The sequence below is a fragment of the Zonotrichia leucophrys genome, chromosome 5 (assembly GCF_028769735.1).
Source record: "Zonotrichia leucophrys gambelii isolate GWCS_2022_RI chromosome 5, RI_Zleu_2.0, whole genome shotgun sequence".
In the NCBI taxonomy this organism is placed as follows: domain Eukaryota; kingdom Metazoa; phylum Chordata; class Aves; order Passeriformes; family Passerellidae; genus Zonotrichia; species Zonotrichia leucophrys.
Genome location: NC_088175.1, coordinates 58,817,692 through 58,830,820, shown reverse-complemented (window position 1 = coordinate 58,830,820; position 13,129 = coordinate 58,817,692). Strand labels below are relative to the sequence as shown.

Genomic DNA, 13,129 nt, shown 5'->3' with positions numbered 1-13,129 from the left:
TGCTGGAGTTGTGTTTCATGGTTAAAATGAATACAGCCAGTAAGGGACAGTTCCTTCTCTTGGTTTAGGGAGTACAACACAAGCTGTGAGGAATATGACTGCTAATCAAGATGGAAACAATACAAGAGCTGTAAGGACTTGGTTAATCCTCTTTGCTCTGACAGAGTTAAACTTCTCCAGGTCTCTGATAAGATAGGACTGGGTTTCTTTATCTATTGTTGTTTTTTTAATGTTCAAGGCTACTGAAATGCAGAAGGACCAGATGGCCATTTAAGCTAAACAATGTGCAAAATCTTTCTTATATTATCACTAAGTGCCCCGAGGGGGTGGGAGGAGAAAGGTTGTTTAATGATTAGAAGTCACTTAGCAGCAAATGGCAGTTCACTGTCTTTATCAATTTACAACAAAAGATTGGGGCCATATCTTTGTGGGGCCTTTCCTAATATGACAGGGCACATATTTCATTCCCCTTTAAGTCACCTGGGGATATCTTGCATCTCACTGCATGTCACCCAGCTGTGGGGCCATGCTAGTAAAAGGTTTTTTTTTTTTTCCATATGCATTTGGTCCTATACCAAAACACAGAATTTTCCCCTGGAACACAGGAAACTACTGTGTCAGCAGCAGCTAAATCCCCTTGTTGTTCTGTGGTTTGTTACAGTTCAGAGGAGAAAGTACTGGAGGGGTGAGAACAGTAGGGTCTGTTTTCTGTCCTGTCCTCATCTAATATTTGACCTTCAGCAACTCAGCTTACCTCTGTCTTCCCTCCCACCCTCCATTTGTATGTCACAGTCAACAGGGGCTGCAGAGACTTCATCTCAGCCATCTGAGGCACCATGTAAATGTGATCCTGGCTAATGAGCTGTGTCCCTGGTCAGGGCTGTCATGGCACAGGGCTGTGCTGACACACTTACACTGCTTTTTAGCTTGAGAACAGTCTCAAGGATCTCCTCTCAGTAGTGTAACCAGAGAGTAAATAGTGCTGCCCTCCAGCAGGTCAGGGAATCATAGAGTCAGGGAATTTTCTGAGTGGAAAAGCACCCACAAGGTCCAGCCAGTCCAGCTCCTGGCCCTGCACAGACACCCCAACAATCCCACCCTGGGCCTGAGAGCTCCAAACTCTCACGGAGCTCTGGCAGCCTTAGAGCTGTGCCCATTCCCCAGGGAGCCTGGGCAGTGCCCCACCACCCTCTGGGGGAAGAACCTTTCCTGATATCCAAACAAAATGTCCTCTGAACAGCTTCCTGCTGTTCTCTGGGGTGGAAAGGAACCAGGCCTTTTCAGTTTGCTGCCTCCTTCCATCATCTAACTGGAAACAATCTGCCAAAATCTTCTAAGGAGAGTGGAAGCTCCTCCTTGTAGAAACCCTTTTAGGTTCAAACTACCATCTGATGCCACCTCTTAATTCCCCTTTTCCCAATGCCTTCTCTTTGTGTTTCTCTCTTCCTGTCAATACCTTTGGTTTCAGAGGATTTCTCCAGTGCCCTTTCTCTCAGCAGGCTGAGGCTTCTTGAGACGTGCACAGGGAAGATGGCTGGGGTGACATTGCATGACAAACCACTGCTGTGGATACATCTACAGCAGGAACAGCAGCTCTTGTTTGCCTCTGCCAAGGACAGATGACAGCAAAGGGCATTTAGTGATTGTGCTGAGGAGGAAACGTTGGCAAAACAAGCTGGCAAGGCTGGCACCACGCTGGTGGGGTTCCAGCCGGGAGGGACACTCCCAGTGACCTCCCTGCAGCTCTTCTGGGATGGACAGCCCAGGGAGATGGTGGAGTCACCATCCCTGCAGGTGTTTGAGGAAAAACTAGACGTGGCACTCAGTGCCATGATCTGCTTGACAGGGTGGTGTTCTGTCACGGGTTGGACTCGATGATCTCAGAGGTCATTTCCAACCTAATTGATTCTGTGATACTTCTGGCCCTGCAGTTGGGATTCAGTCGGTTTCAAAGCCAGGAGCTTTTTCGAACGACTTTTTGGCCTCCTAATTTTCAGCCCAGACTAATTTCACTGCTAAGTTGCCGGTGGGCTGGGAACTGGCACCCCCGTGGCTTCCAGTGCCACGTTGGTCGCTAAACCTCTCGGTGGGCTGCGAGCGCGGCACACCGGGGAGAGCGGGCAACCAGGGGGTCAGCAGCCCCGGCAGCTGCCTTGGAACCCGCTGGGCTCGAACAGGCACCGGCGAGGAGCCGGGGAGCGCCCCGAGCCGAGCCCCCGGTGCCTGGCGCGGCGGGGCGGCCGGTGCCTGGCGCGGCGCGGGGGCGGCTCCGCGTCCCTCCCCGGCGGCTCCGCGTCCCGCCCCGCTCCGCCCCGGATTGGCGCGGCCGCCCGGCTCCTCCCGCCGCCGCCGGGCGCAGGGGGGATCCGGCCGAGCCGAGCCGAGCCGAGCCGAGCCTGGCGGCTCCGCCACGGCCCGTCCTCCGGCCCCGCTCCCGGTAGGCTCCCGCGGGCGCGGCACGGGTGGCTGGGTGGGCGCTGGGTTCGGCGCGGTGCGGGCAGGTGGGCGGCGAGCGGCGAGCGGGGCCCGCCCGCAGCGCCCGCGCTCCGCCGGCCATGGCGGCTGCGGGGCCGCCGAGGGGCCGCTGCCGCCCGCAGCACGGGGCCGCGCCGAGGGCACCGCGCTCTGCCCGGCTTTATTTTACCCGCTCGCTTTATTCTGTCCGCGCCCCGCTCCCGGCCTGCCCGGGGGTTTTGTGGTGCTCCTTCCCCGGCTCTCCGGCCCGGCGGCTCGGGCAGCGCTGCCCGGCTCGGTGCCGTGTCCCCCGCATTGGCCGCTCACCGTGCGGGGCTCGGAGCATCCCCGCTCCCCGCGGTTGCGTAACGCGCCCGTCCCACGCGTGGCCGGGTGCACCGAGCCCCCCCTGTTTTCTGCGGGTCAGTCTTTTCGGGGATCTTCTTTTAAAGCAACCCCCCTCTAAAACCGCGTGTTTTCCCCCCAAATTTTGATCTCCTGAGTTGCGGTCACTTCCTGGTGGTGTTTTTTCTGCACGGCTTCCCCCCTGGTTCATCCATCGATCAGAAGGGAGGGGTTGTGAACTCGCTAAACATAAACAGTGATCCGAAAAGAGCTGTAATGGTTATTAGATATTGTGATAATTCTTGAATGACGCCTTCACGTGGGGATGGCGTAAGAACCTAAGGAAAGGTTAAAAGTACAATTACAGTGGAAGTGATTTCTTCTCGGAATTACTTCCTCCGAGGCCTTACTGGAAAACAATAAGCGTAGCTTTTAATTTCTTCAGTAAACCGAGATTATTGACTTGTGCCGTGCGGCTCCCAGTTGGAAAAATCTGCTTGGATCAGCCGGACCAGTGGGTCTGAGGCTCGTCCTGCGAGGCGCTTTCGTACAACGCCCAGCAGCCGCGTGTGTCTCTGCTCCGGTTTTAAATAACCGGCTTGGATGGGGCTGCAAAGCTCATCCCGGCAGCCCGGAGCGTGTTGCGGGCTGTAAAAGCCGCCTGCGAGGCCGTGTAAGCGCTCCGGGGCTGGCCCTGCCCTGCTGGCGCTGTCCTGGCCGTGCCACAGCGCTCGCATCCAGCTTTGGTGGCTGGAGATATCCAGGGGAGCTGTGGGACAGCAGAGCGTGCGGCGCAGGCTCCAGCCGAGAGTCTTAATGAGTGTTTGCGTAGTGCTTCGTGTTTTCTCGGATGAAAGGTTTTACATAATTGGCCATTATAATTGTCTGTCACCCCTAGAGAAGAGCCAAAAAAAAAATAAAAAACCCTAAAAGACAAGCAGGGAGGTAGGTAGTTGTCTTGAAAGTCCAAAGTCTAAATGCCTGTAGGTTGTGAATGCTGTTACTTCTGGGTGTGGAGACAGCAAAATGACTGAGTAAAAAAAAAAAAAAAAAAGAATTAATCTAATTCTGTCCTCCTTTTGAGCCATTTGATCAGCATCATTGGGACAAATGACATCCTGTTTGCTTTTGAGCTGCTTGTTCTTCAGTGCCCAGAAGAATTCCTAATGTCACTCTGGTTCCACCGGTGTTAATTTTTTTTTTTTTTTTTTCCTCTTGAAATCTTAACTGGAAGCCTTTTACAGTGTTTTGATTCCTTTTTAATAAATGGCTAATCCCTTGCTGCAGGGGATGGGAGTGTTTTGAACGCGGCATTTTTGGGTCCTGAGGGGAGGGGGAAGGGAGCGCCTTGTGTTGATTTCCAGCAGGCACCCGCCTTCCCCCAGCCTGAGTCAGTGAAAGGGCCTTATTGACTGATTTTGAAGGTAACCTGCCCAATTCTCCTCTTACATGCTGAAACCCATAAATTTGCTGTAGCACAGAGCCTTTGAGGGGGAGAAATGGAATGTCAAGGAGCCTGGGCTTCATCACCAGCAGCCTGGTAACAAAGGCACTGTCTGTTAATTGCATCGTGCTTATCAAAATCTCCCCTCCTAATGACAGAGTAGCAATTTAATAGGTGTGAAAAGTTGTGGGGTTTGATTTAATACCACTGTCTTAAAATCATCCTGCGTGCTCAGTAGCACTAAGTTGTCGCTTTCATATTTAATTGGAGAGCGACCAGAGGCTGAGGGGAAAGCTGGGGATGTTTCACTTGCACTAAATGCTCTTTAAAAATCTTTTCCCCACTTGGAGAAGAATTGTGAGTGGCTTGTTAAGTGCTGAGCTGCAGCTGAGTGACTTAGAGCTTATAAAACATCTTTCTGTGTTTCTTAAATTTGGAAGCTCATCTTGCAGCTCGTGCTGTGGGTGTTTATCACGGGCTGGTGTGCAGCTCCAGGAAGGACTGTGGTTTTGGGGTGTGGAGGGGCCAGGTTGGGTTTGGGTGGTGTGAAGGTGAGAGCTGTGCAGTGGATGCACGACCCTGCCTGGGTAATGACACTCCCTGAGGTTCCAGGTGTCAGCACCTCCATCACCATGTGTTATTTTCATTTTTCGGTATAATCCTCAGCAGCATTTTGGTGTAATCCTCACACACACAGAGGCTGTTGTATTCCCAGCAGCTGGGGCATGTTTCAATATTCCTGTTGCAGGTTTGATACCGGGTTTCAGAGAAGAGAGCAGCTTTTCTTGCATCTGATGGTTGAGCCTATAAGGAAAACACAGGACTGATCCCAAACCTATAATGAAGGATAACATAGCCTGGGAAGCATCTTTCTTGTCCTTGTCTGCTGGGATTTTTTGTCTCTTGTGGATTATTTGGTTACTGGATTTATCACTGGGTGTTCCAATCCATAGATTTGAGCTTTTGAAGGAAATTCTGGTTTAGTGAAAGTTGTGGGTTAGAGATCCTCTTCTGTAAGCTCTGCAGGAAGGAGGGCACAGGAATGCTGCTTTGGTATGTGTGGCTGCTCCATTTTTATTTGTACCATATTTTGCTGGCTTGTTTTCTAAGCTGTTTTGATTCTATTAACTCATTAAACTTAGTGTCTATTAAAGTCAGTGTGACAGTCTTTCTTTAACGTAGGAGCGTTGTCCTTTTTTTTTTCAAATATCCTTTTTTCACCCCTAAAATATGAAACCAACTAATTGTCTATAGTTCAGATTCTGCCTGTAATTGTGGGATTTTTGTTTGGAATTCACATTGTAGCTGTGGATTTAGTGTTTATTCCCCAAATAACTTTTTTTTTTTTGGTGTTTTTTGTGGAAGGGAATATCTGTGGAATATCTGCTGTATCACTTGCTAATCCTGCTGTTGCAGTTTTATGCCTAGAGCATAAATGGAGCTGTATTTACCACTGTAGGCACGGTGGTTGATTTATTTAACTATTTTAGGTATCAAACACAGAGAAATCCCAGCAGGGCTGTCTGGTGGAGGTACAGGATGAGCATCAGTGGTACCATGACCTGGCTGTCCAAATTTGGGTGTCAGGGAGAGATGGATTAAATATAGCTCAGGTGTGTCCCAACATGTTGCAGCTGCTCCTCCTGTTGCAGTACAGGGCTAATAGGAATGTTTACATAGATCACCTTCCTACACATCCCAGCTTCAACCACCTCTTTAGCAGCAACTTGCTGCTGGGCTGTTTGGAGAGTGGAAATAAACTACAGAGGGACACATCAATGGCTGTTAATAAAGTGTCAGCTTTAAAAAAAAAAATTAGAAATGGCTGACTGGTATCTTGGGGAGCAGAAAATAGAGCTGGTTCTTTTTTATTCTGTGTGATTAGAAAATAATCCTGCTTTAGAAGCTGCTCTGTCTGCAGCTCCCAGCAAAGTGATGGCATTTGGGTGGCAGGGAGGCAGAATTGCTGCCAGTGAAAATCTTGCTGTCCTAATGTGCCATTCCATGCAGTGCTTGGAATATACAGTGTTCTTCTGCCTTGCAGCAAAACAACTAGTGATTAAAAATTCAGCAGATGCTGTGGTTCACTTAACTACTTGTTCTTGCATCATTCAGGTCATATCACACAATTAATGTTGCTAATGTTCGATCTAGCTTTTTTTTTTTTTTTGCTCTAAGAATGGAAATTATCTGAACTACCATGGGATTTACAGAACTGTTTTGGCAGGAATCGGGCTATGCAAAGTAAGTTATTCAGGACTGTTTTTGCCCTTCCCCTAACTTGGAGAATCTTCTTTTGATTTCAGAAATATTATTTGTTCGTGCCAGACAGGGCAGTAATTTCTGCAGCTTTTCTGACTTGAAAAATCAAAGTGTTTTCTTTAGATTGCTTTGAGATAAATGAGACTCCCTAGATGAGAAGGAAGAGGGGGAGAGCAGGATAGGTGTAAGTGCTTGCTTTCTTACTTAAACTCAGTGTTTCATTTGGCCACAGAAGTATTTTTGTAAGAGAATTCTCATTTTGTTGCGGGCAGGCTTTCTGCTGCTTTCAGTACATCCACTTTTAACTTGCACAATTTTGGTTAATAGCATTCAATCCAGGGTGTCACTGACTTGACTTGGAAATTAGCATTAAATTTTACCTTCCCCTCCCTATGTTCCTTTAATTATGTAAGATTTGGGTTCTTTTTGTAACACACACAGATTCTAGAAATCTTTTCTGAGCTGCCTGAAAGCAATACTCATGTAGGAAGAGACTTGTAGTTTGTTTTTACTTCTTTTACCAGTTTTCTGCTTGGAAGCTGGTCTTTAGGAAGAAACTTATCCACTTTCTTTGTGGTCAGTGCAGTAATTTAGTGCAGGGAGAGCAACCAAAACATTCTCAAGGCTCTCTTGGTGCTGCTGGGTGGTGCCCCCTAAACTGGATGGATGTGTTGATAGGAGCCTTCATGGCCTGTGCTGTTCTAAGAAAGATAAAATGCAGCCTAAAATTAAAATTGCTGGGTCTTTCAGTGTCTTTGAGATGAACTTGCTGTGGTGGGACAGCCCTGGAGAAATGAAATTGAGAATATGGAACACAGGTGGAGTGTTTTGGTTAAGGGCACACACGAGGTTCAGCCCAGGGCTGAGGGAAGTGTAAAACAAGGGGTAAATCCATCCTAGGAATGGGAAAGGTGAATTTGTATCACTCAGGATGTGATGGTTTGTGAACCAGGATTTGGAGAAGGAATGGGCAAACCCAAGAGTCTTTACTGACACATGTTGTTTGGGCTTGCAGTTTGGGTGACTTTTTGTGATCTGTCAATTAGCACATCAAGAGGATGTATTTTCAGTCAAGGAAGACATTTTTCTTTGGAAAAACCTGTTTGGACTATTAACTCTGAATGTGCTTTGAGAGAACTTGTCTCAACCAAGTTGTCAGCAATCAGTTTGAAAAATGAAATCTTAAATATGTAAACCTTGAGTGTCCTGCTCAGAATGATGGAAAAGGAGGATTCAAGCTGATTTTTGCATATTCCATCAATGCACATATCCAATGTGCTGTGCTTCCAGAATTGATATTCAGGATAATATGTTTAATCTTCAATTGCAAAAAAAAAAAAAAATAGCTTCACACATAGCTAATTCCATCTGCTGGATGAATAAGAGTGAGGCTAACTTCATCACTTATTTGGGACCTGCTTTTTGCTGTGCTAATTACTATGTATGAACTTTGCAAATTTGCATAATTTTTTGGCAAACCTAAGCGGCAGCCATTTAATTTAGAATTTTTATTAACTTTAAACATCCCTAGCAACTCCTAAGCTACTTCTGGTTCATTTTGTGGTTTTGGTGTTTTACAGGGTTTGATTTTGAAAGCTTCAGGAGCTTCTTTTGTCTTTTCCTTGCAATGACTTTATATAAGCACCAGCAGCTTGCTGCCATTTCCAGTAACTTCCAACCTGCAACGTGACACAAAATTCCTTCTGTCATTCAGATTTAAAAAAAGTGTTGAAGTGAAGTTCTTGTTAAAAAAATAATTCCAAAAAAGTCAAATTAGAAGGTGGGTTTTGGTTGTTCTTCTGCAGTGTGAGAAGAGCACTTGAAATATTTTAAGAGTATATGCATTTCCAAAAGTAACCTTGGGGAAACTGGGGCATGTCAAGTCTGGTCCTAATTCTGGTAAAAGCTGGTCTTATGATGTGAATTTTTAAGCTCCAAAGAGTTTGGATGTAAATTCACCATTGCAGATAGCTACTGAATGTTCTTTCTTTCTCATAGGCTTTATTTTGACACATTTGCAGCTTCCCAAGTTGTCTAGCCATGCCTTTTCCACTTGGTTTGCTTTTGTTTTTGTGACCTCCACCTTTCACTGATTTTGCTGGTTGGCAGTCAGTGGAGGTGGATAATCTGTAAAATATTGAAGCAGTTGGAATTTTATAGCAGAAAATACTGTCTGCTTTATTGGAATGCTGTCATTTGGAGTCAGCTGTTACATGCTGATTTTCTTTTGGAGGCAATAGACTGGATTAATTTTAAAATTTGAATTATTTGTGCCCACATTCTGTCTCAGTACCATCAGAAACTTCCTGTGTTGCTCTGTGCTGTTGCACTCCTGAGTCTTTGTCCCTTTTTTCTCATCCCTCCTGCTCTGTTGACCACTTAAAAATGCATTTTCTTCCTTGGGATGAACGGGGTTATATTGCCAGACTCTTTAATTCCTCTCTAATTGGCAGAAAGCCAAGCATAAAATCTTCTTCCTAAGTCACCCTAGAGGTTTCTTTGTATGTGCTGTTATTTTCTTTGCGTGCTAACATCACTGAAAATACTTTTTCTTTTTTTTTTTTCCCTCTCCCCAAGTCTAGACCAGGCATAATTATATTTGTGTGTATGTGTAGGCTTGAGTGTTGCCACGCTGCAACACCCAATTTGAAGTCCTTGGGCAGTTTGAGACCAAAATTTCTTGCAGCATCAAAGGCAGCACTATCCCCTCTGCATCTAGGGAGGTGGAGTAATTTTCTGGTGTATCTGAACTTCAAAGACAGGCTCATGGTTTGTGCCTGTGGTCTGCCTTTCTGAGATGTGTCATACTGCAGGCTATGTTTTAAAATAAAGAGTTTGGACCCTGGCTTCAAGCAGGACTTGTGTGTAAATGATAGTGGCCGGTGTTGGATTGTGATTAATGATGTTCATGTGCTTCCAGAGCACCCCAGTTCTCTTTTCATTTATGGATTTATGGAACTCTTCATTGAGGTCTTTGTTCTGAGCTTCACCTTTATTGCAAAGTCTAAAATTCCTTCCCATGGTGAAGCCTTTGCTCTTGTGTTGGGTCTCTTGATGCTTTTATGTCTTCAGAGCTTCTGTGCTTCCTCCCACCCTGACTGCTGAGGCTGAGACAAGCTCCCTGTAAATGTCCATGCAGAACTGCCCCTTTTCCTCCTGCTTTGCCATGATGTCTACTGTGACTTCTTTCTATTCATTTTTTCATTCATTTTCTATTCTATTCATTCTATTTATTTCCATTCTCTTCCTGGCCTCCTGCACATGTGCTGGTGCTGTGGAGAGGAGGATCCACTGCTGAGCAGTGAGAACATGCAAGGCAAGGTACCTTGAGACAAATGTCAGGCACTTGGGGAGGGAATTCTAGAAGAAACCTCACCCTTAAGGAAATCTTGTTGTCTGAAAATTGGTTTATACACCTCAATTTGACCATCAGGAGCTTACCAGCAGACTTTTAGTTCCTTGCATTTTTTCACTTTATTTCCTCTCTAAAGAAGGATAACACTCCACCATTTTATTTTTTTTTCATGAGGTAACTTTATCTTAATAAACAGATGAATGAGGTGATGCAAAGAGTGCTTGTTTTTGTGGGTGAAATCTCTGTGAATCTGCAGCTCCTTCTGAAACTGGGGCTGTGGGAGGATTACTGATAGCAATGAATCCATCTTCCATGTGTTAAGGAAAAAAAAACTCCCTGTATTTCTCTTAAAGAAGTGCTTATGGATTTTTTTTTTAGATGCAGTAGGACTGCAGATGTAGTCATATTAAAATATAAAACATCTCACTTGGAGTTGGTCTCTCAGCAGAAGGAGTTGGAGACGTGACTTTGGTGGAAGTTGCTGGGAATTGTGTTTGCAGTGCAGCTCTGCAGGCTGAGTCAGGCTTCCTCCATGCAGGGGACATTCAGGGGATGCCACCAGCAGTGGCCTGAACCAGTTTTCCTCATGATTGCTTTGTTCAGCTTTAGCTGCTTATGGGCTTGTTGAGATGGTGTCAGCTGATGTGTCAGCTGCAGGCCATGGGGTAAATTGTAGGATAAAGAGCAGTAGTTTACATACCTTTGTAGCAAAGGTCTCTGCTGCCATTCTGCACACTCCTCTTGCCTTAAAAGGAGTTTTTTTTAGCTTTTTTCCTGTTTGGATCAGTAGATGTATGGAGCAAGGAAAGGGTTGTGGGTGGATTTTGTGAGGTTAACACATCTTCATCCCTGACCTGACTGAATCCTACCAAGTGAAGGCACCAGTGCATCCTGCAGGGGTGGCCCATTGTCTTTGGGAAAATGTTTTTAAGAAATTGGGAAAAACTTAATTTTCACTTATTTCTCAACATTTTCCTGATAGAAATTCACTCAATAGAGTGAATTCACTGAGTGAAAATTGCTGCATCTCTAGTGGACCTACACAGAGCAAGTTAGTTGATGTTGCTTTAATGGTGGTTTTAAGGTTATTTTAATATTTTATTTTAAGGATTTGGGGAATGCCCCCTATCCCCTAGCTGTCCCCTTGGGTCACAAATAGAGGTTTTACTGGGTTAAATGTAAGGCAGAGGCTGCTGAGAGAAGCCTGGTCTTTAATTAGACCAGTGGGTATCACTGGGGTGGAGGGGAAGAGATGAGTGAGCTTTTGAGCCTGAGTAAATGTCAGATTGTATTTTAGCAGAATTGCAGTTTGGAATCAGGGATTCACTGAGTTCCCATTTGGCTCTGGGCTGTCTGGGGCCTTTTTGCATCCTCCATCTCTTAGATGCACTTATGGAAAGTTGCATTTACCACTTTACAGACACAAAGCAGAGCTCTTTAGGGGAAGGAAGGGTAAATGAGCCAGGTAAAATGAGCCAGGCTGGAGTCAGTAAAACTACCCAGAGTGCCAGCAAGTGATACCTGTGTCCTGAGTTTAATCTATTCCCTTCCCAGTGCTCATGCCCAGGAGGATTAGTGAGAGATGCTTTAACCTACAGCTACTTGGAACAGCAGTGCTTTTTTTATTCTCCAAATAAAAAGTGGTTTGCTTTTACTAAAATAGCTAAATGCAAACATGTTAAGCTTAATATATATGTGTGTGTGTGGGTACCTGAGAAAGCATCCCATGAGGTAACCCTGGAACTTTCTCCTGGGGAGATGCTGAGAATATCACCTTTGCTGCCAGTCTGTGCCACTGAATTTTGAAGAGGAAATGTGAAAAGGGAAAGGCAGATGCAGAAAGCAGAAGTTGTCACAGTTCATAAACCTGCAGAAGTTGTCCTTTACTGAAATTTCAAAGCTATTTTGGAGCCTTTCTTTTTTTCCTTAAGAATGAATTACAGTGGAATTCGTGCCATGCTTAGGATTTCTGAAACTTTAATTGTGTCAGTTGCTAGGTGTGTTGACTACAAAGCTCTGAAAATATCAAACTATTTTTTACTTCAATAATTCTTGAGTTATTAGTAGGGGGAAAAAATCTTTAAAAATAGAGCTAATAAAAGATTAAAGATCATCCACAGAGAAACAGGTACCCAAACCAAGTGTTAGCTTGCACCCAGTTTTTCTGGAAATCAGAGGCTGGAGGATCACAGCACTGTCAGCCCTTTCAAACCTAAGACACAGTTCTTCAATTCCAAGCTTTGAAGCAAAGATCAGCACACCATTAACCCAACCTGTAACAAAGCTATGGAGTTAAAAATGTAGCTAAATGCAGGCATGTTAAGCTTAATATACATGTGTGTGTGGGTACCTGAGAAAGCATCCCATGAGGTAACCCTGGAACTTTCTCCTGGGGAGATGCTGAGAATTCACCTTTGCTGCCAGTCCGGGCCAAGCCAGCCTTGTTAGCAGCTTGTAAGTGACAGCCCTACTTTGCTTTGTGGGTATTTTAAGTGATGAGGGGAGCAGAGCTCCAGGGAGAGGTGATAACGTCTGTGCTGCTTTTCTTCTCGATGGGGAGGTGGCAGAGGAGGAGGAGATAGGACTAATTGCATACCTTCCAATTCCAGTTACTTCATTACAGAATAGTCACTGGAGCAGCCCTGCAATCTGCTCTGATAGCAGATAAGTGGCGTGGCTCGCAGCACTTCAATCTAAACAAAACTTAAGTGCTTTTTCCTTTTTCCCTGGAGTGAATCTGTAATTTCGTTATGTGAATGTTAGCCAGGACAAAGTTGTTTTTGCAGCTGTCATGATGATTCTCTGGGCTTTGTGTTAGAGGTGTGTCCCCAGTGGATGTAGCAAAAAGATCCTAAAATACTGCATTCCCATACCTGGAAGCTTCAGTTGAAGGCTCTCCAAATGTTTGCCAGGTGAAGATCTGTTCAGCTTTGACGTTGGATGTCTCAGAGGGTTTAGATATAAACCAGTGAAGGTTTGGATTATATTCCTTTCCAGAGCAATACATGTTAATTAACTTCTCTGTCTGCATTAGGCCCTGAAACAGTCAAGTGAAAGGGCCTGAGCACATCTCTGCTGCTTCAGAATACGAGTCCCTGTGGTGAGGGTGGTCACGTTGAAGCTTTGCCTCATTTTGGTTCTCTGGTGTGGAAATGGTGTTAAATGCAGCCCATGTGATGCACAAGAGAAGTATCAGGCAGAGCTTGGGACAGACGGATTTTGCCTCTCTTTGAAATGGGGTGAAAGTGAATTTGTACTCCAAGCTGAAC

The 13,129-nt window shown here is 45.5% G+C and overlaps 1 protein-coding gene across 11 annotated transcripts in view; it reads left to right on the top strand.

Moving 5' to 3' along the window:
- The first annotated feature begins 2,322 nt into the window (after positions 1 to 2,322).
- The window catches only part of FBXO34 (F-box protein 34), a 40,892-nt gene continuing 30,085 nt past the window's right edge, over positions 2,323 to 13,129 (top strand). For 8 of the 11 annotated variants that reach the window (XM_064715896.1, XM_064715887.1, XM_064715889.1 and 5 more), the window contains exon 1: positions 2,323 to 2,437. The gene's annotated coding sequence lies outside the window, so the exon portion shown is untranslated. The remainder of the gene's footprint in view (positions 2,438 to 13,129) is intronic. The other 3 variants (XM_064715894.1, XM_064715893.1, XM_064715891.1) reach the window with 1 other exon arrangement.